A 22,881-nucleotide genomic window follows, 5' to 3' on the forward strand; every position below is an offset into this window, starting at 1 on the left:
CACACTTAAAAGTCTAAAAATCTTACCTCAATCAGGTCTCATGTTTATCCTGATAAAAAGTTTAGAAATATGTTCTATCCGCAGTCTTAAAAACATTAGGTAAGAAAAAGAGTGAAAAGGACAACAGGGGTAGTAGGGGGCTTCTTCGTTCTAGGGAGTGGTGGTGGTCTCAGCAGCTCGACTCCTTAATAATAAATAATAATAATAATTTTATTTATATAGCGCCAACATATTCCGCAGCGCTTTACAACTTATAGAGGGGACTTATACAGACAACAGACATTACAGCATAACAGAAATCACAGTTCAAAACAGATACCAGGAGGAATGAGGGCCCTGCTGCTCGCAAGCTTACAATCTATGAGGAAAAGGGGAGACACAAGAGGTGGATGGTAACAATTGCTTTAGTTATTTGGACCAGCCATAGTGTAAGTCTCGGGTGTTCATGTAAAGCTGCATGAACCAGTTAACTGCCTAAGTATGTAACAGTACAGACACAGAGGCTATTAACTGCATAAAGTGTATGAGAACATGATGGAGGAACGTGATTATGTTGTTGTTTTTTATTAATAGGCCACACAGGGATAATTAGGTTAATGCGTTGAGGCGGTAGGCCAATCTGAACAAATGAGTTTTTAGTGCACGCTTAAAACTGTGGGGATTGGGGATTAATCGTATTAACCTAGGTAGTGCATTCCAAAGAATCGGCGCCGCACGTGTAAAGTCTTGGAGACGGGAGTGGGAGGTTCTGATTATTGAGGATGCTAACCTGAGGTCATTAGCAGAGCGGAGGGCACGGGTAGGTTGGTAGACTGAGACCAGAGAGGAGATGTAGGGTGGTGCTGAGCCATGGAGTGCTTTGTGGATGAGGGTAGTAGTTTTGTACTGGATTCTGGATTGGATGGGTAGCCAGTGTAATGACTGGCACAAGGTAGAGGCATCGGTGTAACGGTTGGCGAGGAATATGATCCTGGCAGCAGCATTCAGGACAGATTGGAGCGGGGAGAGTCTGGTAAGAGGGAGGCCAATTAGTAGAGAGTTACAATAGTCCAGACGAGAATGAATAAGTGAGACAGTAAGAGTTTTTGCAGAGTCGAAAGTAAGAAAAGGGCGAATTCTGGAAATGTTTTTGAGATGCAGATAAGAAGAGCGAGCCAGTGATCGGATGTGGGGGGTGAATGAAAGCTCGGAATCAAGGATGACTCCAAGGCAGCGGGCATGTTGCTTTGGAGTAATGGTGGAACCGCACACAGAGATGGCAATGTCGGGCAAAGGTAGGTTTGTAGAGGGAGAGAACACGAGGAGTTCAGTTTTTGACAGGTTCAGTTTCAGATAGAGGGAGGACATGATGTTAGAGACAGCGGTAAGACAATCACTGGTGTTTTCTAAAAAGGTCGGCGTGATAACAGGAGAAGAGGTATATAATTGGGTGGCAAGTGATGTCAAGGAGGATCAAATTCTTGTCCAATTTGCTGAGATTCACAATTTCATTTTGAGATGTAATTTGGAGTTCATGAAAAAAACTTGCCCTGCAACATTTGCCTCACTGCTAATGCATCAGAGAGTGGGACGGCAACATTTTGCATTTCCGCATGAGCTTCCCCATAATGTCCTGCAGCTATAACATCGAGCAGTGGTGGCCAGTTCCTGGGTCAACAGAAATGAGTGGTTCCCAGTGAAGCACAGTTTGTACGGCAGAGTCATTTTTCATCTCCAGAGTCCCTGGGTAAGTCTCACTCTCCAGTAGAGTGTAAGCTCTTATCATGAGCAGGGTCCTCTATCGCTCCCTTAGAGTGTTAGCTCTTATGGTCTGTAGGGTCTCCTCTCTCTCTCTTGTACAGTGTAAGCTCTTATGGTCAGCGTGGTCCTTTCTCTCCTGTAGAGTGTAAGCTCTTATGGTCAGCATGGTCCTTTCTCTCCTGTAGAGTGTAAGCTCTTATGGTCAGTGGGGTCTTCGCACTCCTGTAGACTGTAAGCTCTTATAGTCAATAAGGGTCTCTGTCCTCTACCCCACATGTCTTTTCCGAGCAATTACAACCTTTGCAGAGTTAAGATTCACGCTGATTTATTTGCTGCTGATCAAATTTTTTGCTAAATTTGGTGAAGTCAGCAAATTCGAAATGTCAAAGGATTTGCTCATTGCTAATGCTCAGTAATGCTTCGTTCACAGTTTGGATTTGGGATCCCTTTTTTTACCCATGGGGACCCCAACTGATTGCAGTGATTGCGGTATTTTGAAAGGAGCTTTATCTAATAAGAAACCTCCTTTAGATTAGGTATAGCATACTTTTTTTTTTTACGTTTCCTAAAAATGGTAACTTAGGGGGTGATAGTGTACCCACTGACTAGTCTCCCAAACTCATGACCAAAGAATCATGAAAGACCATGTGTCACAGCATTCTGCAACATTATGGCACCATATGTATGGAGAGACTAGTATGGCATGTGCCCTGGGCGCTGGGTACCAGTAAGGGCAACAATGAACATCTCTTCCTTGTCTATAGTTTTTAGAAACAGTAGTAGAGCAGATATTAAATAAAATATCTCATCTCATTTTGCAGTGGTCTTAAACCTTTAATTTTCAAGCAGTTAAGAACTACAACTCCCAGCATGACCTGCATCTGTCAGAATGTTTTTTCTTTATTGCGGAGGATATCTCTAAGCTTTGCCAAAGGACAAACCCCCCATAGATTCCCTTTCAATACATCTATTATACTCCATGATAATGATGATGATGATGATGATGATTATGATAATAATAATAATAATAATAATAATAAAATCTATAGAAAAAATCTACTTTATACCCATTCCATTTTATTTTAACCATATAAGACTAGTAATACACAGTTATTATCATAAATGATTATTATTAATATTAATTAAATGGATAGGAAAAAACTTGTATATAAAAATCAGATCACATTTTAGAGGATGCAACATCCTGCATTTACCGCTTTTTTTCTGCAGTTTAACAACGGTCCACATCGCCAGCCTTATGAACAATAAATTATTAATTTGCTCTTTCCGGTAAACACAAGACATATGGCTAGCCAACAACTGTTGTCTTAGCAAAATCTTTCCCTTTAATGTGTTGTCTTTTCCATATAAAACACTTTTAGCGATATGTGCTCCACACTAAATATATTATGTTGATACTTCTGCATTTCCATAAGTGAAAGCATTTGTTTTCATGATGTACTGTGCTTCCATGGTGAACATTTATTGCATTTATAAAACACTGTAATACAATATCTTCCAATATATATGTTAGGTATTGCTGTCACAAAATATGTTTTCTTATGTGCTTTATGTTTTTACGGCTTACAATGCTAGCCAATTTTGGAGACTAACATTTCATAAAACAGTTCTTAAAATTCTCATCCTGCGGGCCTTCGAGAACACCACCAGGCATTTTTCTATTAACTTGTTAATTTTGCTTCACTTCTTCATAAAGCTAGCTGGGGGGCCTCTGTACCATGTTTCGCCTGGCACTGCAGAGTGTATAGAATCCCTCCTTTACACTTCTGAGTAGTCCTTGAACAATGGATTTGAAGACCAGCCACAAACAAAAAGCAAGATGGATGCGAGAGGGTTTAGTAAGGGTTAGGCTCTGTTCACATCACGTTTTAAAACTATGTTTAACATATAACAGGGGAACAAAACATATGCATGGGTCCCAGTGACTGCACATATACCAAATGAGTGTCTTTGTGGTTCATTCTGGAGAGGTATTGGTAAGAGCGAATTTATCCAAAAAAATCAATTTTGCAAATTTTCCCCAAAAATTAAATTTTCTTTTTTCGGGGATTTGATTCACTTGATTCCAGCAAAATGGCAGCCAAGAAATGCTTCCCCTTCCACTTTACCACATAAGGCTAATCACAGGCCTCAGATCAACCTGAAGTACCAGAATGGAAGAAGAATAGAAAGCAGGAAGAACAGGAAGTCCAGTGCGGAGAAACAGAGAGTTGCGGCACAGTAGGTGGTGTAAAAACAGGTGAGGACTGATGAGTATAAAATTTATTAATTTATTATTAATTTAGACTGAATTATTGAGACAGAATACAATCTGAATGCATCTGCCTGAATCATATTTTGGGAGATTTGCTCATCTTTAGCTGTCTTTTTATTGAATGTAATAGCATAGTCAACCACACTAATCAATAGAATCATCCAGTAAAAATTTGTACCACTTATAAGTTTTGTTTTACAATGGAACCTTATAAATAATGTATGGATTATACTATATGTTAGAAAATACTCCCAATTGCTTGTTCTGCCTGCCAACTTTTCCTTCCAACCTCCTCATCTACAAGAAGGCTTATCTTGGCCAAGCTTGCTTGTGTTCTGTAAGGGAAGAAGGGAGTAATCTACTGCCAGATGTCTCTGGTGTTGGCTTATCCTCTTGAAGACCAAATGAGGGCATGTTCAGTTCAACTAACGAATCCTTTCTTTCCCAAACACTTGCCTCCATTCACATTAGATGAAAAGTTGATCACTCCACGGCTAACATTAATCTAATGTGTATAGCCACCTTTAGATTAGAAACTAGAAATCCAAACTCAGGAAACATATTTGTAAAGCTGCATATCATCTAAGTCATAACCAAGTAAGAGACTGAGAGATGGCACTAAAGACATGTCAGAAGGACATACTTAAGAACTGATTTAACATTTGTCAAACCCCAGTCTTTTAATGATGTCACATGATGTCATCCAGACTTGCTTTGGCAGAGCATAATCTCAGTTTTTGCCAATGGGCACGGTGTGATGCTTCCTTTTCCCAATGATGGCAGTATATGGAGACCAAACCCTTCTCATCAAGATTCTCGACAGATGAATTGATCATTGGGGGTTACAGCAGCCACATCTTGTGATTAGTCTATTGTCATAAAACCAAAGATAAGTGATAATTTGCTGATTGCTGTGGATCTGTGTGTGGAGACCCTCACACATAGCAAAACTTAGGTTTAGGAGAACCTTATTTGACTAGAATGTTAGTTGACTATGCGGAAGTAGTTTATGGAACTGTCAGAGAAAGCTTAGTACAATGCACAGCTAGCTGTCTTTGGGATTTAATGGTGAAGATGTGTAATTGCTTGACCACTACTCTATGTAAACGGAGTGTTTGTGATTACTTGCGGTCCAATGACTACATCTCAAATTATATTTTTTAACCCCTTAGCGTAAAATTATGTGCATGTACAATAGTGATGGCATGAGCTTGTATGGAGGGGAGCTCAGGAGCTGAGCTTCCACACGCTGTAAATGCCCATTATATTATATAACTGGCATCCATCACTATCAGCAGCAACCGGACCGGAGCTCCCTCCACCCGCAGTAGATTCCACTTATGTTACATGGCTGGCATCTGTCTCTTATAGCATCGTCCAGATCTGAGCTCTGATCGCTGCCGTTAATCACTTAAGGCTATGTGCACACGTAGCAGATTTTTCGCTTTTTTTTCGCGGTTTTTCGCTATAAAAACGCTATAAAACCGCGAAAAAAAATGCTTACATTAAGCATCCTATTTAATAGAATGCAATCCGCATTTTTTGTGCACATGCTGCATTTTTTTCCTGAGCGGAATCGCATTCCAGAAAAAAACGCAGCATGTTCATTAAATTTGCGGAATCTCGGGGATTCCGCACACATAGGAATGCATTGATCTGCTTACTTCCCGCATGGGGCTATGCCCACCATGCAGGAAGTAAGCAGATCATGTGCGGTTGGTATCCAGGGTGGAGGAGAGGAGACTCTCCTCCACGGACTGGGCACCATATAATTGTTAAAAAAAAGAATGAAAATAAAAAATCGTGATATACTCACCCTCTGATGGCCCCGGAGCCTTCCCGCCTCTCAGCGGTGCACGTGGCCGCTTCCGTTCCTATAGATGGTGTGTGTGAAGGACCTGCGATGACGTCGCGGTCACGTGACCGCAATGTCATCGAAGGTCCTGCACACACACCATCTATAGGAACGGAAGCCGCTGAGGAGATCGGCTGTTTGCGGAAGGTGAGTATAACCATATTTTTTTATTTTTTTTAAATTATTTTTAACATTCTATCTTTTACTATTGATGCTGCATAGGCAGCATCAATAGTAAAAAGTTGGTCACACTTGTCAAACACTATGTTTGACAAGTGTGACCAACCTGTCAATCAGTTTTCCAAGCGATGCTACAGATAGCTTGGAAAACGCTAGCATTCTGCAAGCTAATTATGCTTGCAAAATGCTAGTTTTCTGCGGGAATATGCATGCCAATTCCGCATGCGATATACCCGTGGCAGGAGCTGCAGAATTGCAGCGGAAATTTTCGCGGCAATTCTGCAACATGTGCACTTAGCCTAAAAGCACCTGTTAATCTGAAAGCAGCATTTAAATGTTATAGACAAACAAAAACATATTTGGTATCTTCGCGTTTGTAAACGTTTGTGCTCTCAAAATATAAAATTGATGAAACCGTACAGTAAGCACCATAGAGATAAAAATAAAGCAAAATGCCAGAATTGTATTTTTTATTCACCACATCTACCTAAAAAAAAATCTAAATCTAGATTCCTTATCAGTATTTTTTGGGAGTGTGGGAGGAAACCAGAGAAACCCACGCAAACACAGTGAGAACATACAAACTCAGCAGATGTTGTTCTTGGTGGGATTTGAACCCAGAACCCCAGCAGATTTTTACCATACAACGAACGCCATTAAAACTAACTCCTAAAAAATATGGTGGAATTTCATTTTTTTAACTATTTCATGCCACTTCGATTTTTTTTTCACCATTTTTAGTACATCTCATTGTAAAATGGAGGGAGTCAGTAAAAATTTCAACTTGTCCTACAAAGAACACACCATCATACAGCTATGTTGATGGAAAAATAAAAATGTTATGAGGGTTGGAAGAAGGGGAGGAAAAAAAAACGAAAGTTGGCTACAAAGGGGTTAATATTGGTACAACTTTATGTCCCCTTTATGTTCAAGGCCATAGATGAAGGGATGAGCAGGGAGTGTGTCTAAGGTCAATATTATTATAAGTATCTTAGAAACTATAAAAAGACTCATAATATGTGAGAATAGAATTGTGATGCATTTTATGTAGTACGATTACTGTTATTTTTTTAGAATGTACATTAGAAAAACTCATTAAAAAAATAAAGCAGGAAATAAATTGGTTTTTCTCATGGAGGTCTGGGACCAAAAAAAATCCAGAATTGTGTATCACATAGACCGAAGTCTTGAGATATTAAATTTATGATATTAAATATTGGCTTTTGGCTGCCTTTATATTTTTGCTTGTTTTATGATTTTTTTTATTTTATTTTATTTTTTGACATTTTCGTATTTTAGTATCTTATTGTTTCTGCTAGAAAATTGGATGATAAATGTAAATAAAATGCAACTCAGACCAGTTGTCCTTCTCGTCCTGTATTAACTTTTGGGGGGTTTTGGCACACTGGATGGCGAACAACATGCGTGGTAAAATAAACCGTTGATCTGTGTAAGACATATCTGTTTTAGAAGGGAAATCTGGCGCTGGCCGAGTTATTTTATTAGATTTTTATATTGTGTTTCCCACATTCACATTGTTTTCTAAATGAAAAAAACATGTTGGCAGGACACTTTGCATTCTTGAAATAGACTAAAATAACTTTAGTTTAACAAATGCAGAAGGCCAAATAGCGTATTCCCATAGCAAAAGTGGTTAAACCTGCTTATTGAGGAGCGGGGAAGGCGAACGGGCTTATACTGAAAACATGTGAAAGACCAGGACCATCTGGCAACTGTTAATGCTTTTATATAAATCATCAGATGCAAAACCTCTTTGAAGGAAAACAAATTAAGGCAAAAAATGTAGTGGAGGAAACAGAATCTATTATTTGTATTGTAATGGTAGATGTGGGGAGATAAATGTGGAGGAGAATTGGGTTTCTCTTAAATAAATGAATGACATAACTGTTTTTTTTCCTTGTGTCCCCCGTGCTATACTATGTAATTAGCTTTTCTTTCACATTTTAGTTCTTGGCACAGTGAGGTACATTGATGATCGGGACCCCATGGCCAGGATCAAACTGAGCCTCTATTATGATCCCTGGATCAGCACCTAGGACATAAATGATTGAAGGACTCTCCGTGACCCTCGGACTAATTCCTGACCCTTTGTTTGTTAGTAATGCAGTTCCTCTGGGGAGGGGATTTGTGAAAGGTTCTCATCGCCCTATAGAAAAGAGAATGGGACTAACCAAGGCTGTACCTGTTTCCGTAAGAAATGGAATTCAGCAGATTTGCTTAAAATTGTTTGGAAAATTTAATTAGCGTATAATTTATTTGACTCAAATCAAATGTGTCCTGATTGAGACCCTTAGAATATAATACCTCTAGACCCCAGAGCATAAAAAATGGAAAAGTTAAAAATAAAAATGTATTCTATTCACCATGCTCCTCACCTCTCCACCTGCTGCAGCTCTTCTCCTGGTCGTCTGCTAGCTCCATCCGACTCTGATCTTCTTTTCAATCTTTTTTTGGTTCTGACTAGAAGTTATGAGATCTAGTCAGTGCTAGAGGCACCAAAAAGTGAAAACTAGAGAGAAGAAGACCAGTGCTGGAGGGAGGGAGCAAGAAGACTCGGTAGGGAGCTGTGGCACTGAGACAGATGAGGGGTGAGATAAAAATTTTTTTTTTGCAAATTTGGTGGCCGGCCAGCTGTCATTCTGCTGAATTCAAGCAAATTAAATTAAATTATTGGAGCTGGGAGTAGAATGTTCAGATTATTTAAGATGTTAGTCTTAGATCGTTAGCGTAATGGAGGTAATGGGTAGGGTAGTAAAGTGAGATTAGGGAGGAGATGTAGAGTGGTGCAGAACTGTGGAGAGCTTTGTGGGTGAGAGTGATAAGTTTTTATTGGACTCTGTAGCGGATGGGCAACCAGTGCAATGGCTAGTACAGGGTAGAGGGATTGGTGTAGTGGTTGGAGGGGAAAATGATCCTGGCTACTGCATTCAGGATGGATTGGAGAGGAGAGAGTTTAGTAAGAGAGAGAGACCAATAAAAAGAGAGTTGCAGTAGGCCAGACGAGAATGACTAAGAGCAATAGTAAGAGTTTTTGCAGAGTCAAATGTAAGGAAAGGCAGAATTCTAGGGATGTTTTTGAGGTGTAGGTGACATGAGCGAGCGAGTAATCCATTGTGAGGAGTGAAGGAAAGATCAGAGTTAAAAATAATTCCAAGACAGCAGGCGTGTTGCAGGGGAGTAATGATAAAACCACACATGGAAATTGCAATATTGGGTTTGGGAAGATTTGAAGAGGGAGGAAACACAAGGAGTTCAGTTTTTGACAGATTCAGTTTGAAATAGAGTAAAGCAAATTAATGCACCATACTCATTTTGAAATGTTTTCAAATTAGAAAATGAAAATGACCTCTGATATGAGCCAAACAGGAAAACCAAGACGGGATAAGTTGCTACAAAAGTTCAAGAAGAGCGCTACAATATTGGAGATTTAAGGGGTAACGTTTCGTCTCCTGGAGTGGGACAAGCCAAGCCTGGCATGTCAAAAGCTTGCCACTCCAGTCAGGGTTAGGATTTCTACGTCTGTAAACCGTAAACAGATCAAAACCCTTTAAAATGTGTTCGCTGCTTGAAATGGAAACATTTAACCTTGAAAACAAAGAAATAGAAATGGATATAGGTAGAATTATTTGGCATAGCATTCATTTTTTGCAGCATATAACTTTGTCCTAATTTAGCTATTTTCTTAATCCTCTAACATTGTTTTCTACTAGTTTTCCATTTTGTTAAGCGCTGTGCTTAGTATTTTGTATCTATACTTATCACTTAGTATCAAGAAGCTTCTTATTTTTTATCCCATTTTTATAAACATTTTAGTGTTTGCATCATTGTGAAAATCAGAACTGTAATTATTAAATAGGTAATCTGGCTTCAGTCCCATCCTCTGAACAGCAGATGGTATAGTTCATTGACTGTTTCCACATCAGTGCATGTTCCTGGGCAGTCTAAATGAGGCAGCATCACCTGATGGCGACGATCAGTAAATAGGCTTGCTGTGCACTAAATGCCAACATTGGCTTTACCAATCCAACCAGAAGTCACCACTGGAGTGCAATGTAAATCTATTTATCTCACACCTATCTATCTATCTATCTATCTATCTATCTATCTATCTATCTATCTATCTATCTATCTATCTATCTACTGTATCTGTCTGTCCCTTTGATTTACATCAATCACCACCCCCAAAAAATACAGTGTTATTAAACATGTGCTTGACATGTATAAAAAAGACTAAAATACCACCACTGTTCATGAACTTACTGGTGTATGGATGTCGTCCTTCTCCGATTCACTCTTGACTCTATTAAGCTTCCTAAATTCTTAGTACACAAGAAATTGATGATGCCATGGAGAATCTTTCAACCTACCATACATTTTGTTTAGCACCATTTATTTTATTGTTATTCTTTGGTGTTCTAATAACAATAATTTCACAGCTTTTCTTTAACTTTTCAAAAATATAGATGTTTAGATTTACATGTGCTTCTCACTAAATTAGAATATCATCAAAAAGTTAATTTATTTCAGTTCTTCAATGCAAACAGTTAAACTCATATATAGAGTCATTACAAACAGAGTGATCTATTTCATGTGTTTTTTTCTGTTAATGTTCATGATTATGGTTTACAGCCAATGAAAACTGAAAATTCATTATCTCAGTAAATTAGAATAATTAACAAAAAAACACCTACAAAGGCTTCCTAAGCATTTAAGAAGGTCCGCTAGTCTGTTTCACTAGGCTCCATAATCATGGGGAAGACTGCTGACTTGACAGATGTCCAGAAGGCAGTCATTGACACACTCCACAAGGTGGATAAGCCACAAAAGGTCATTGCTGAAGAAGCTGGCTGTTCACAGAGTGCTGTATCCAAGCATATTAATGGGAAGTTGAGTGGAAGGAAAAACTGTGGTAGAAAAAGGTGCCAAGCAACCGGGATAACCGCAGCCATGAAAGGATTGTTAAGAAAAGGCCATTCAAAAATTTTGGGGAGATTCACAAGAAGTGGACTGCTGCTGGAGTCATTGCTTCAAGAGCCACCACACACAGACATATCCAGGACATGGGCTACAAGTGTCGTATCCCTTGTATCAAGACACTCATGACCAATAGACAACGCTAGAAGCGTCTTACCTGGGCCAAGGAGAAAAAGAACTGGACTGTTGCTGATGCTGAATGGTCCAAGGTGTTGCTTCAGATGAAAGTAAATTTTGCATTTCATTTGGAAATCAAATCACTCCCAGAGTCTGGAGGAAGAGTGAAGAGGCCACAATCCAAGCTGCTGGAGGTCTAGTGTGAAGTTTCCACAATCACTGATGGTTTGGGGAGCCATGTCATCTGCTGGTGTAGGTTCACTGTGTTTTATCAAGACCAAAGTTAGTTCAGCCATCTACTTGGAAATTTTAGAGCACTTCATGCTTCCATCTGCTGACAAGCTTTTTGGAGATGGAAATTTCATTTTCCAGCAGGACTTGGCCCCTGTCCACACTGCCAAAAGTACCAACACCTGGTTTACAAACAACAGTATCACTGTGCTTGATTGGCCAGCAAACTCGCTTGACCTTAACCCCATAGAGAATTTATGGGGTATTGTCACGGGGAGGATGAGAGACACCAGATGTCATGTCGGACACTGTTCAGACCAGGTCGTCTGACAGACAGCGGTAATTCCGCGTTTGACCACTGTTTGCTCATTGGCGTCGGCTAGTTTTCGTCTGGCTGCTCCGGGGTTAATTTATCTGATCCTCAGATTGGAAGCTGGGCCATGCCCATTTCCTTTAAATGGTTCTCCTGATCTTTGGGCGTTGCCGATTATAGCTTCTGTCTTATCCGTAGTTATCTCGGTCCGGAGTGGGGAGCTGGTTGTTGGAGAATCGTTGCTGGTGGTGTATTTTCCTTTGTCTTATTTTACTCCTTCCTATATTTGTATTTATTTTGCCCTGCACATTTATAGTGTATTCCTGATTGACTGCGGCGTGGTGTATATTTTCCTTTATCCTTGTTTGTTATAACTGTGGGTATAGGTCTATTGCATTCACTGGGTGGTGGGCAGTGGTGTTCAGTCTAGGGCTGAATCAGGAGTCAGGGTGAGGGTGGAGGCCTGGACATGTGTTGTGAATTCTGCTCATGGGCTCCCTCCGGTGGTTATAAGTGGTACTGTTGTGAGTTCTGCTCTTGGGCTCCCTCCGGTGGTTATAAGCGGTACTGCTGCTCCTTTGGATTTCAGCGGTCATCAGGTGCTTCCACTTATTACCAATTCTGACTGGGCTATTTAGTCGGCCAGGTCCTTTAGTTAGTGCCAGTTGTCCATTGTTTCTTGGTGGATTCACATCTCTTCCTGGATTCTCCTGCTATTCTGTCCAAATCATCAAAGATAAGTCCTGGCTTGGTTTTTGCAGTCCACACACTGTGGACTTTATTGTTCAGTGCATTTCTATGTTTTTTCTTGTCCAGCTTTGTCAGTGTGGATTTATTCAGTCTAGCTGGAAGCTCTGGAGAAGCAGATTTACCCTCCATGCCTTTAGTTAGGTGTGGAGATTTTGGTATTCTCTGTGGTGGATTTTTCTAGTATTTTAATACTGACCGCACAGTACTCTGTCCTGTCTTTTCTATCTAGCTAGACTGGCCTCCTTTGCTAAATCCTGGTTTCATCCTACATATGTTATTTCCCTCTCCTCTCACAGTCAATATTTGTGGGGGGCTGTCTATTCTTTGGGGATTTTCTCTGAGGCAAGATAGCTTTCCTGTTTCTATCTTTAGGGGTATCTAATCCTCCGGCTGTGTCGAGGTGTCTAGGCCATGTTAGGTACATCCCACGGCTACTTCTAGTTGTTGTGTTAAGTTCAGGGTCTGCGGTCAGTACAGGGGCCACCTCCTCCAGAGCACGTCTCATGCTGCTCCTAAGCCACCAGATCATAACAGTACAACTGGCCAACAATGAGTTAAATGCATCTCAAAAGAAGGGAAGAAAAGTGCTGAGCCATTTTTTTCTGCAGTCTACTTTGTCTTCTCTTCCCTCTTAATCTCTGGGTGGTTCGGGAGTTTGGCGCTGGCATGGATGTTCAGGGTTTTGCGTGTGGATCAACTTGCTGCAAGAGTACAGGGTATTTTTGATTATGTTGTCCAGACTCCGGTTCTAGAGCCTAGAATTCCTCCTCCTGATTTGTTTTTTGGGGACAGGTCCAAGTTTTTGAGCTTTAAAAATAACTGCAAACTATTTTTTGCTCTGAAACCCCGTTCCTCTGGTGATCCGATTCAGCAAGTTAAAATTGTCATCTCTCTGCTGCCTGGTGATCCTCAGGACTGGGCATTTGACCTGGAGTCAGGAAATCCAGCCTTGCTTAATGTAGACACCTTTTTTCAGGCGCTAGGGTTATTGTATGATGAACCTAATTCAGTGGATCATGCAGAAAAAACCTTGTTGACCCTGTGTCAGGGTCAGGAAGCGGCAGAATCAATACTGCCAGAAATTTAGAAAATGGTCTGTGCTCACTAAATGGAATGAGGATGCTTTGGCGGCAATTTTCAGAAAGGGTCTTTCTGAATCTGTTAAGGACGTTATGGTGGGGTTCCCCACGCCTGCTGGTCTGAGTGATTCTATGTCTCTGGCCATTCAGATTGACTGGCGCTTGCGCAAGCGTAGAGTTGTGCACATGATGACGTTGTCCTCTGAGCGGAGTCCTGAGCCTATGCAGTGTGATTTTGCTGAGAGCTGAACGGCATGGATTCAGACGTCAGAATGGGTTGTGTTTTTACTGCGGCGATTCTGCTCATGTTATTTCTGATTGTCCTAAGCGTACTAGGAGAGTCGCCAGGTCTGTTACCATCAGTACTGTACAGCCCAAATTTCTCTTATCAGTGACTTTGATCTGCTCATTGTCGTCATTTTCTGTCATGGTGTTTGTGGATTCAGGCGCCGCTTTGAACTTGATGGACTTAGAATTCGCCAAGCGTTGTGGTTTCCCCTTGCAGCCTTTACAGAACCCTATTCCTTTGATGGGCATTGATGCTACACCTTTGGCTAAAAATAAACCTCAGTTTTGGACACAGCTAACCATGTGCATGGCGCCAGCACATCAGGAAGATTGTCGTTTTCTGGTGTTGCATAATTTGCATGATGTTATTGTGCTGGGTTTTCCATGGTTACAGGTACATAATCCGGTGCTGGATTGGAAATCTATGTCTGTGACTAGTTGGGGTTGTCAGGGGGTTCATAATGACGTTCCTTTGATGTCAATTTCCTCTTCCCCCTCTTCTGAAATTCCTGAGTTTTTGTCAGATTTCCAGGATGTGTTTGATGAGCCCAAGTCCAGTTCCCTTCCTCCGCATAGGGACTGTGATTGTGCTATTGACTTGATTCCAGGATGTAAGTTCCCTAAAGGCCGACTTTTAAACCTGTCTGTGCCAGAACATACCGCCATGCAGAGTTATGTTAAGGAGTCCTTGGAGAAAGGTCATATTCGGCCATCTTCGTCACCATTGGGAGCGGGATTCTTTTTTGTTGCCAAGAAGGATGGTTCCTTGAGACCCTGTATTGATTATCGCCTCTTGAATAAGATCACGGTCAAATTTCAATACACTTTGCCTTTGCTTTCTGATTTGTTTGCTAGGATTAAGGGGGCTAGTTGGTTTACTAAGATTGACCTTCGAGGGGCGTATAATCTTGTTCGTATTAAACAGGGTGACGAATGGAAAACTGCGTGTAATACGCCCGAAGGCCATTTTGAATACCTTGTGATGCCATTCGGGCTTTCTAATGCTCCATCTGTGTTTCAGTCCTGCATGCATGATATTTTCCGCAATTATCTTGATAAATTCATGATTGTATATTTGGATGATATTTTGATTTTTTCCGATGATTGGGAATCTCATGTGAAACAGGTCAGAATGGTATTTCAGATCCTTCGTGATGATGCTTTATTTGTGAAGGGGTCTAAGATCCTCTTTGGAGTTCAGAAGGTTTCTTTTTTGAGTTTCATTTTTTCTCCTTCGTCTATAGAAATGGATCCTGTTAAGGTTCAGGCCATTCATGATTGGGTTCAACCCACATCTGTGAAGAGCCTTCAGAAATTTTTGGGCTTTGCTAATTTTTATCGCCGTTTCATTGCCAACTTCTCCAGTGTGCTTAAACCCCTGACCGATTTGACGAAGAAAGGCGCTGATGTGACGAATTGGTCCTCCGCGGCTGTTTCTGCCTTTCAGGAGCTTAAACGCCGATTTACTTCTGCCCCTGTGTTGCGTCAGCCGGATGTTTCTCTTCCTTTTCAGGTTGAGGTTGACGCTTCTGAGATTGGGGCAGGAGCCGTTTTGTCTCAGAGGAATTCTGATGGTTCCTTGATGAAACCATGTGCCTTCTTTTCCCGAAAGTTTTCGCCTGCGAAACGCAATTATGATGTCGGCAATCGGGAGTTGTTGGCTATGAAGTGGGCATTTGTGGAGTGGCGACATTGGCTTGAGGGGGCCAAGCACCGTGTTGTGGTCTTGTCCGATCATAAGAATCTGATTTACCTCGAGTCTGCCAAGCATTTGAATCCTAGACAGGTTCGATGGTCCGTTTTTCTCCCGTTTTGATTTTGTGGTCTCGTATCTTCCGGGTTCTAAGAATGTTAAGGCTAATGCCCTCTCTAGGAGCTCTTTGCCTGATTCTCCTGGACTCCTTGAGCCGGTTGGTATTCTCAAGTAAGGGGTGATTCTTTCTGCCATCTCCCCTGATTTACGACGGGTGCTTCAGGAATTTCAGGCTGATAAACCTGATCGCTGTCCAGCGGGGAAACTGTTTGTTCCTGATAGATGGACTAGTAAGGTGATTTCTGAGGTTCATTGTTCTGTGTTGGCTGGCCATCCTGGGATTTTTGGTACCAGAGATTTGGTTGGTAGGTCCTTTTGGTGGCCTTCTTTGTTACGGGATGTGCGTTCTTTTGTGCAGTCCTGTGGGATTTTTGCGCGGGCCAAGCCCTGCTGTTCCCTCGCTAGTGGGTTGCTTTTGCCTTTGCCGGTCCCTGAGAGGCCTTGGACGCATATTTCTATGGATTTTATTTCAGATCTCCCTGTTTCCCAGAAGATGTCTGTTATCTGGGTGGTTTGTGATCGCTTTTCTAAGATGGTTCATTTGGTACCCTTGCCTAAGTTTCCTTCCTCTTCTGATTTGGTTCCGTTGTTTTTTCAGCATGTGGTTCGTTTGCATTGCATTTCTGAGAGTATTGCGTCTGACAGAGGTTCCCAATTTGTTTCTAGGTTTTGGCGGGCCTTTTGTGCTAGGATGGGCATTGATTTGTCTTTTTCTTCCGCATTTCATCCTCAGACAAATGGCCAAACCGAGCGAATTAATCAGACTTTGGAAACTTATTTGAGATGCTTTGTGTCTGCTGATCAGGATGATTGGGTAGCTTTCTTGCCAGTGGCCGAGTTTGCCCTTAATACTCGGGCTAGTTCGGCTACTTTGGTTCGCCCTTCTTTTGTAATTTTGGTTTCCATCCTCGTTTTTCGTCAGGGCAGGTTGAGCCTTCTGATTGTCCTGGTGCAGATTCTGTGGTTGACAGGTTGCAGCAGATTTGGACTCATGTGGTGGACAATTTGACGTTGTCTCAGGAGAAGGCTCAACGTTTTGCTAACCGTCGTCGGTGTGTTGGTCCCCGGCTTCGGGTTGGGGATTTGGTCTGGTTGTCTTCCCGTCATGTTCCTATGAAGGTTTCTTCCCCTAAGTTCAAGCCTCGGTTTATTGGTCCTTATAAGATTTCTGAGATTATCAATCCTGTGTCTTTTCGTTTGGCCCTTCCCGCCTCTTTTGCATCCATAATGTTTTCCATAGATCTTTAGATCTTTATTGCAGAGATATGTGGTGCCCGTTGTTCCCTCTGTTGACCCTCCTGCCCCGGTGTTGGTTGATGGGGAGTTGGAATATGTGGTGGAGAAAATTTTGGATTCTCGTTTTTCGAGGCGGAGGCTTCAGTATCTTGTCAAATGGAAGGGTTATGGCCAGGAAGATAATTCTTGGGTTGTTGCCTCCGATGTTCATGCGGCTGATTTGGTTCGTGCTTTTCTTTTGGCTCGTCCTGATCGGCCTGGGGGCTCTGGTGAGGGTTCGGTGACCCCTCCTCAAGGGGGGGGGGGTACTGTTGTGAATTCTGCTCTTGGGCTCCCTCCGGTGGTTATAAGTGGTAATGTTGTGAGTTCTGCTCTTGGGCTCCCTCCGGTGGTTATAAGTGGTACTGCTCCTTTGGATTTCAGCGGTCATCAGGTGCTTCCACTTATTACCAATTCTGACTGGGCTATTTAGTCTGGCCAGATCCTTTAGTTAGTGCCAGTTGTCCATTGTTTCTTGGTGGATTCACATCTCTTCCTTGATTCTCCTGCTATTCTGTCCAAATCATCAAAGATAAGTCCTGGCTTGGTTTTTGCAGTCCACGCACACTGTGGACTTTATTGTTCAGTGCATTTCTATGTTTTTTTATTGTCCAGCTTTGTCAGTGTGGATTTATTTAGTCTAGCTGGAAGCTCTGGAGAAGCAGATTTACCCTCCATGCCTTTAGTTAGGTGTGGAGATTTTGGTATTCTCTGTGGTGGATTTTTCTAGTATTTTAATACTGACCGCACAGTACTCTGTCCTGTCTTTTCTATCTAGCTAGATTGGCCTCCTTTGCTAAATCCTGGTTTCATCCTGCATATGTTATTTCCCTCTCCTCTCACAGTCAATATTTGTGGGGGGCTGTCTATTCTTTGGGGATTTTCTCTGAGGCAAGATAGCTTTCCTGTTTCTATCTTTAGGGGTATCTAGTCCTCCGGCTGTGTCGAGGTGTCTAGGCCGTGTTAGGTACATCCCACGGCTACTTCTAGTTGTTATGTTAAGTTCAGGGTCTGCGGTCAGTACAGGGGCCACCTCCTCCAGAGCACGTCTCATGCTGCTCCTAAGCCACCAGATCATAACAGACATGCACACCTTCATTGTAAACTTCAGGTAGAGGGTCAAACAGGGTTTCCCTAGTCTGAGGGAAATTGCAGGGGCCAGGGTTATTAGCTCTCGCCCTCATTGTCTCCCCGTGACACCAGAGCCAACAATGCAGACAAGCTGAAGGCTTCTATCAAAGCAACCTGGGCTTCTATTACACCTCAACAGTGCCACAGGCTGATCGCCTCCGTGCCACGCTGCATTGATGCTGTAATTGATGCAAAAAGAGCCCTGTCTAAGTATTGAGTGCATTTACTGAACATACATTTCAGTAGGCTAACATTTCAGATTTTAAAATAATTTTTAAAGCCAGTGTTATAAAGTATTCTAATTTACTGAGATAATGACTTTTGGGTTTTCATTGGCTGTAAGCCATAATCATCAACATTAATAGAAATAAACACTTGAAATAGATCACTCTGTTTGTAATGATTGCATATAATATATGAGTTCCACTTTTTGTACTGAAAAACTGAAATAGCTTAACTTTTGATAATATTCTAATTTAGTGAAAAGCACTTTTATATAAAAAAACCCTTAATTTCTTTTTCACAATATTAGCACATGAATGTAAAGGTGGCCATACACATCAGACACAAGTAGGTGGATGGTTGACCAATCTTTAAACAATCTATGGTCAGGCAAACAATCACTATGTAGAGGTGACCATACACATTTTAGTCCATATAGGCCTCTACAGTTATTGAAAGTGGCACTTGTTACTATTCATAAATGTGTAAACAGGCAACTTTGAAATTTACCCCTTATTAAATATTCTTTCTGATTCCAAGAATTGAGGGATTTTTAATTGTATATGTCATAGAAAATATTAAGATCCCTAAAGCCATGGTAGTGAAGGGGCATTCACCCCCTCCCTCTGAGATTCTGGTTTGGCTATTATCCTAAGTCATGTGACAAGGCTCGTTAAAGGGTCAACATTGACTTGTAGGATTGCTACCTTCCATTAGGCGGCACTAGAGTTCTAGCTCTCTTCATCTCTGAAGAGACAATTTGCATAATTAGCATATTACCCAGAGGAGCATTTCGGCTTTAAGTCTCCTTAGCTCGGCATGCTTAGCATGTCGATCTCGGCAAGGAGAAACGATACTTCTTGGATAACGTTCTATCGGGGAAAATGTTATATCTACAATAGCCAGCTTGGCTCCAGGGTTCAGATAGAAATATTGAAGTGTGTATAGATCCGATAGTGATGGGACATACATTTTTTATTTCAGGGCTCATCAGTGAAGAATATGCATGGTTTCTCATAACTGTAGCACCTGCCTAAAAGCCCCAAATCATTAGTGACCAGATAACTGACAGCAGCAATGTCATTTTTACTATCTATGGAAAGGTAAATTCCCAAGAAAAAATATGGCGATAATTTCGAACTTCTGCGATTGTCAGGAGTGAAGATATCTCATAACTTGGGAATTTCATAAAATCCTGAAGGGCTGAGAACATCCCAAAATCTGACCTACGTGAGATCATCACGGGGTGCATGGATATAACTCAGGTGCTGATAAAAAGTGAAGGCAAATTATGATCTGTGTTCCTGTAGACACATACACATCGGTTTGGGCATGAATTCCATTCACTGAACGTCTCCAATTGAAGTGCTCTCCTTCACTAAGTTGAATCATCTCAGTGATCAGCGTAGTAAGTTCTTTTGTTAATCCTGTTTTATTTTATGCAATTGTATATGATGTATTGTTTTGTCTCCTTTGTAAAATCTTTTGTATATTTTTTATAAATGCTGCCTATCATTCTAGATTAAATATAAAATGTAATAGCTCTGTTCCTTTTGTTCTGTAAACCGCATCCCAATGCCACATGCCACCTGCCAGGTGTCCAGTCAGTCTGTATAAATGGTGGTGGCAGTGAGTAGGTTTAGGCTATGGTGGAGTTAGCAGTGAATTTATGGGGGGTATATAAGCATATCCCATACATTAGAATCGGAGGTGTATGTACCACACGCTAACTGTTTTCCCTATAACCAGCCCATTATTCGTCGGTCAATTGCATAATTGTCCAGGTGACAGAGGGCAGCAGAGAGCTGTACATTCCAAAGATAACTGTTTGGATATTTCATTTGCGACCCCCTTACTGCAATCTTTGACAATATAGTTTACAGCTCATTGCTGACGTTACCAGCCACTTTTGTAGCCCCAGCGTGGCTAGTTCTCTAGGCAAGGAGCATGTGGATACAGCCTAGATCCAGCTAGATTCAACCCCACAGAAACGGGCAGCAATGCTCACCTGCCCAGGTCTCCAAACAAAAGCACTATCAGGATGCAGCAAACCCATATAGCAAAGATGGTGGCAACACAGGTGCAAAATACTGATAAGACAACCACACACATCCTACCAATTCATGGAGGGGGTGATTGCTCAGTATATGATTGTGCAATGATATACTGAGCATAAACAGAGCAATCACCCCCTTCACAAATTGGTAAGTCATGAGTGGTTGTCTTATCAGTATTTTGCACCTGTGTTGCTGCCATCTTTGCTATATGGGTTTGCTGCATCCTGATAGTGCATTTGTTTGGAGACCTGGGCAGGTGAGCACTGCTGCCCCTTTTCTGCTGTATTAATTCTTGAATTTTATGAGATTTTTAGTACTATTTTGTGGCTTTGCTATTAAGTCTAGATTCAACCCAAACCCCCCCCCCCCCCAGCATTTTTCATATGCTGCAGAGGCAAAACTCATTCTGCAAGCATTCTGGGAGATAAAACTGTTCATGACCATGCCACTTGTTGTGATTCGGTTATTGGGCTCCCCCGGTGGTCACTTGTGGTACTGGTGTCTTGTGAGCTTTGCTTTTTCAGTTCACCTGTTTCTATCAGGATGTGGGAGTTCCTATTTAGCCTTGCTCCTCAGTCATTTTAGTGCCGGCCATCAATGTAACCAGAGTCATTCTGTTGCATGTTCCTGCTCCCAGTCTGCTGATCAGCTAAGTTGGACTATTTTGTCCTTAGTCTATTTTTGTATGTTTTGTCCAGTTTGCAGTTATGTGATTCTCTGCAGCTGGAAGCTCTTGTGGGCTGAAATTACCACTCCGGTGTCATGAGTTGGCACATAAGTTTAAGGTAATTTCAGGATGGTATTTGATAGGGTTTTGTAGCTGACCGCGAAGTCCACTATTGTATCTTTCTGCTATCTAGTTAGTGGGCCTCGCTGTGCTAAATCTGCTTTCATACTACGTGTGTCTTTTCATCTGAACTCACCGTTATTATATGTGGGGGGCTACTATCTCCTGTGGGGACTTTCTCTGGAGGCAAGCCAGGACTGTGTTTCTTCTACCAGGGGTAGTTAGTTCTCCGGCTGGTGCGAGACGTCTAGCGAAAACGTAGGTACATTCCCTGGCTACTATTATTTGTGTGTATAGGTTTAGCATCGCGGTCAGCTCTAGTTTCCATCACCCGAGAGCTTGTACATTTTTCTATGCTCCTGATGTTCCCCTGCCATTGGGAACCATAACAGCCACTGGTCTGAACTGTCAATCTTCGGGAGCACACTGCCCATGGCAAAGCTGAACACTGGGGAGCCAGGAGATGTGCTCTTCTGAAGATACATCTTGAAACAATATTTTCACCAAAAGATAATTTATGTATCAGAGATTATTTTGTGAAAAATATTAATATGGCCGACATCTTTCTAATCTTTCTAGATGATGACACTGTGGCAAAAAAAAATCATATTTATCTTTAAAGGGAATCTGTCACCAGGTTTCTGCTGCCTCATCTGAGAGCAGCATAATGTAAGAAAAAAGACCCTGATTATATCGATGTATCACTTAGCTTAACCCATCATGACCCTGGGTATTTTCGTTTTTTTGTTTTTCGATCACCTCCTTCCCAGAGCGATAACTTTTTTTATTTTCCATCAATATGGCCATGTGAGGGCTTATTTTTTGTGGGACAAGTTGTAGTTTTGAACAACATCATTGGTTTTAGCATGTCATGTATTAGAAAAAGGGAATAAAATTCCAAGTGCAGTGAAATTGCAAAAAAAGTGCAATCCCACACTGTTTTCTTGTTTGGCTTTTTTGCTAGGTTCACTAAATGCTAAAACTGACCTGCATTATGATTTTCCAGGTCATTACAAGTTTATAGACACCTAATATGTCTAGGTTCTCTTTTATCTAAGTGGTGAAAAAAATGCCAAACTTTGCTAAAAAAACAAACAAAAAACAAATGCACAATATTCCAATACCCGTAGCATCTCCATTTTTTGTGATCTGGGGTTGGGTGAGGGCTTATTTTTTGCATGCCAAGCTAACATTTTTAATGATACCACTTTTGTGCAGATACGTTCTTTTGATCACCCATTATTGCATTTTAATGCAATGTCGTGGCGACCAAAAAAACGTAATTCTGGCGTGGCGTTTCTAATTTTTTTCCCACTACGCCGTTTAGCAATCAGGATATTCCTTTCTTTTATTGATAGATCGGGCGATTCTGAATGCGGCGATACCAAATATGTGTATATTTGATTTTTTAATTGTTTTATTTTGGTATGGGGCGAAAGGGGGGTGATTTAAACTTTTATATTTTTTTATTTTTTTCATATTTTTTAAAACTTTTTTTTAACTTTTGCCATGCTTTAATAGCCTCCATAGGAGGCTAGAAGCAGGCATAGCCTGATCGGCTCTGCTACATAGGAGCAAAGCTCAGATCGCTCCTATGTACTAGAATTGCTGCATTGCTATGAGCGCCGACCACAGGGTGGCGTTCTCAGCAATACGGCATCAACAACCATAGAGGTCTTCACTAGACCTCTTTTTGTCATGCTGACGCATTGCTGACCCCTGATCACGTCAGCGATGCGCGCATTTCCGGCCCGATGGCAGGATGCACTACTT

This window comes from Ranitomeya variabilis, chromosome 4, assembly GCF_051348905.1.
Source record: "Ranitomeya variabilis isolate aRanVar5 chromosome 4, aRanVar5.hap1, whole genome shotgun sequence".
NCBI lineage: Eukaryota > Metazoa > Chordata > Amphibia > Anura > Dendrobatidae > Ranitomeya > Ranitomeya variabilis.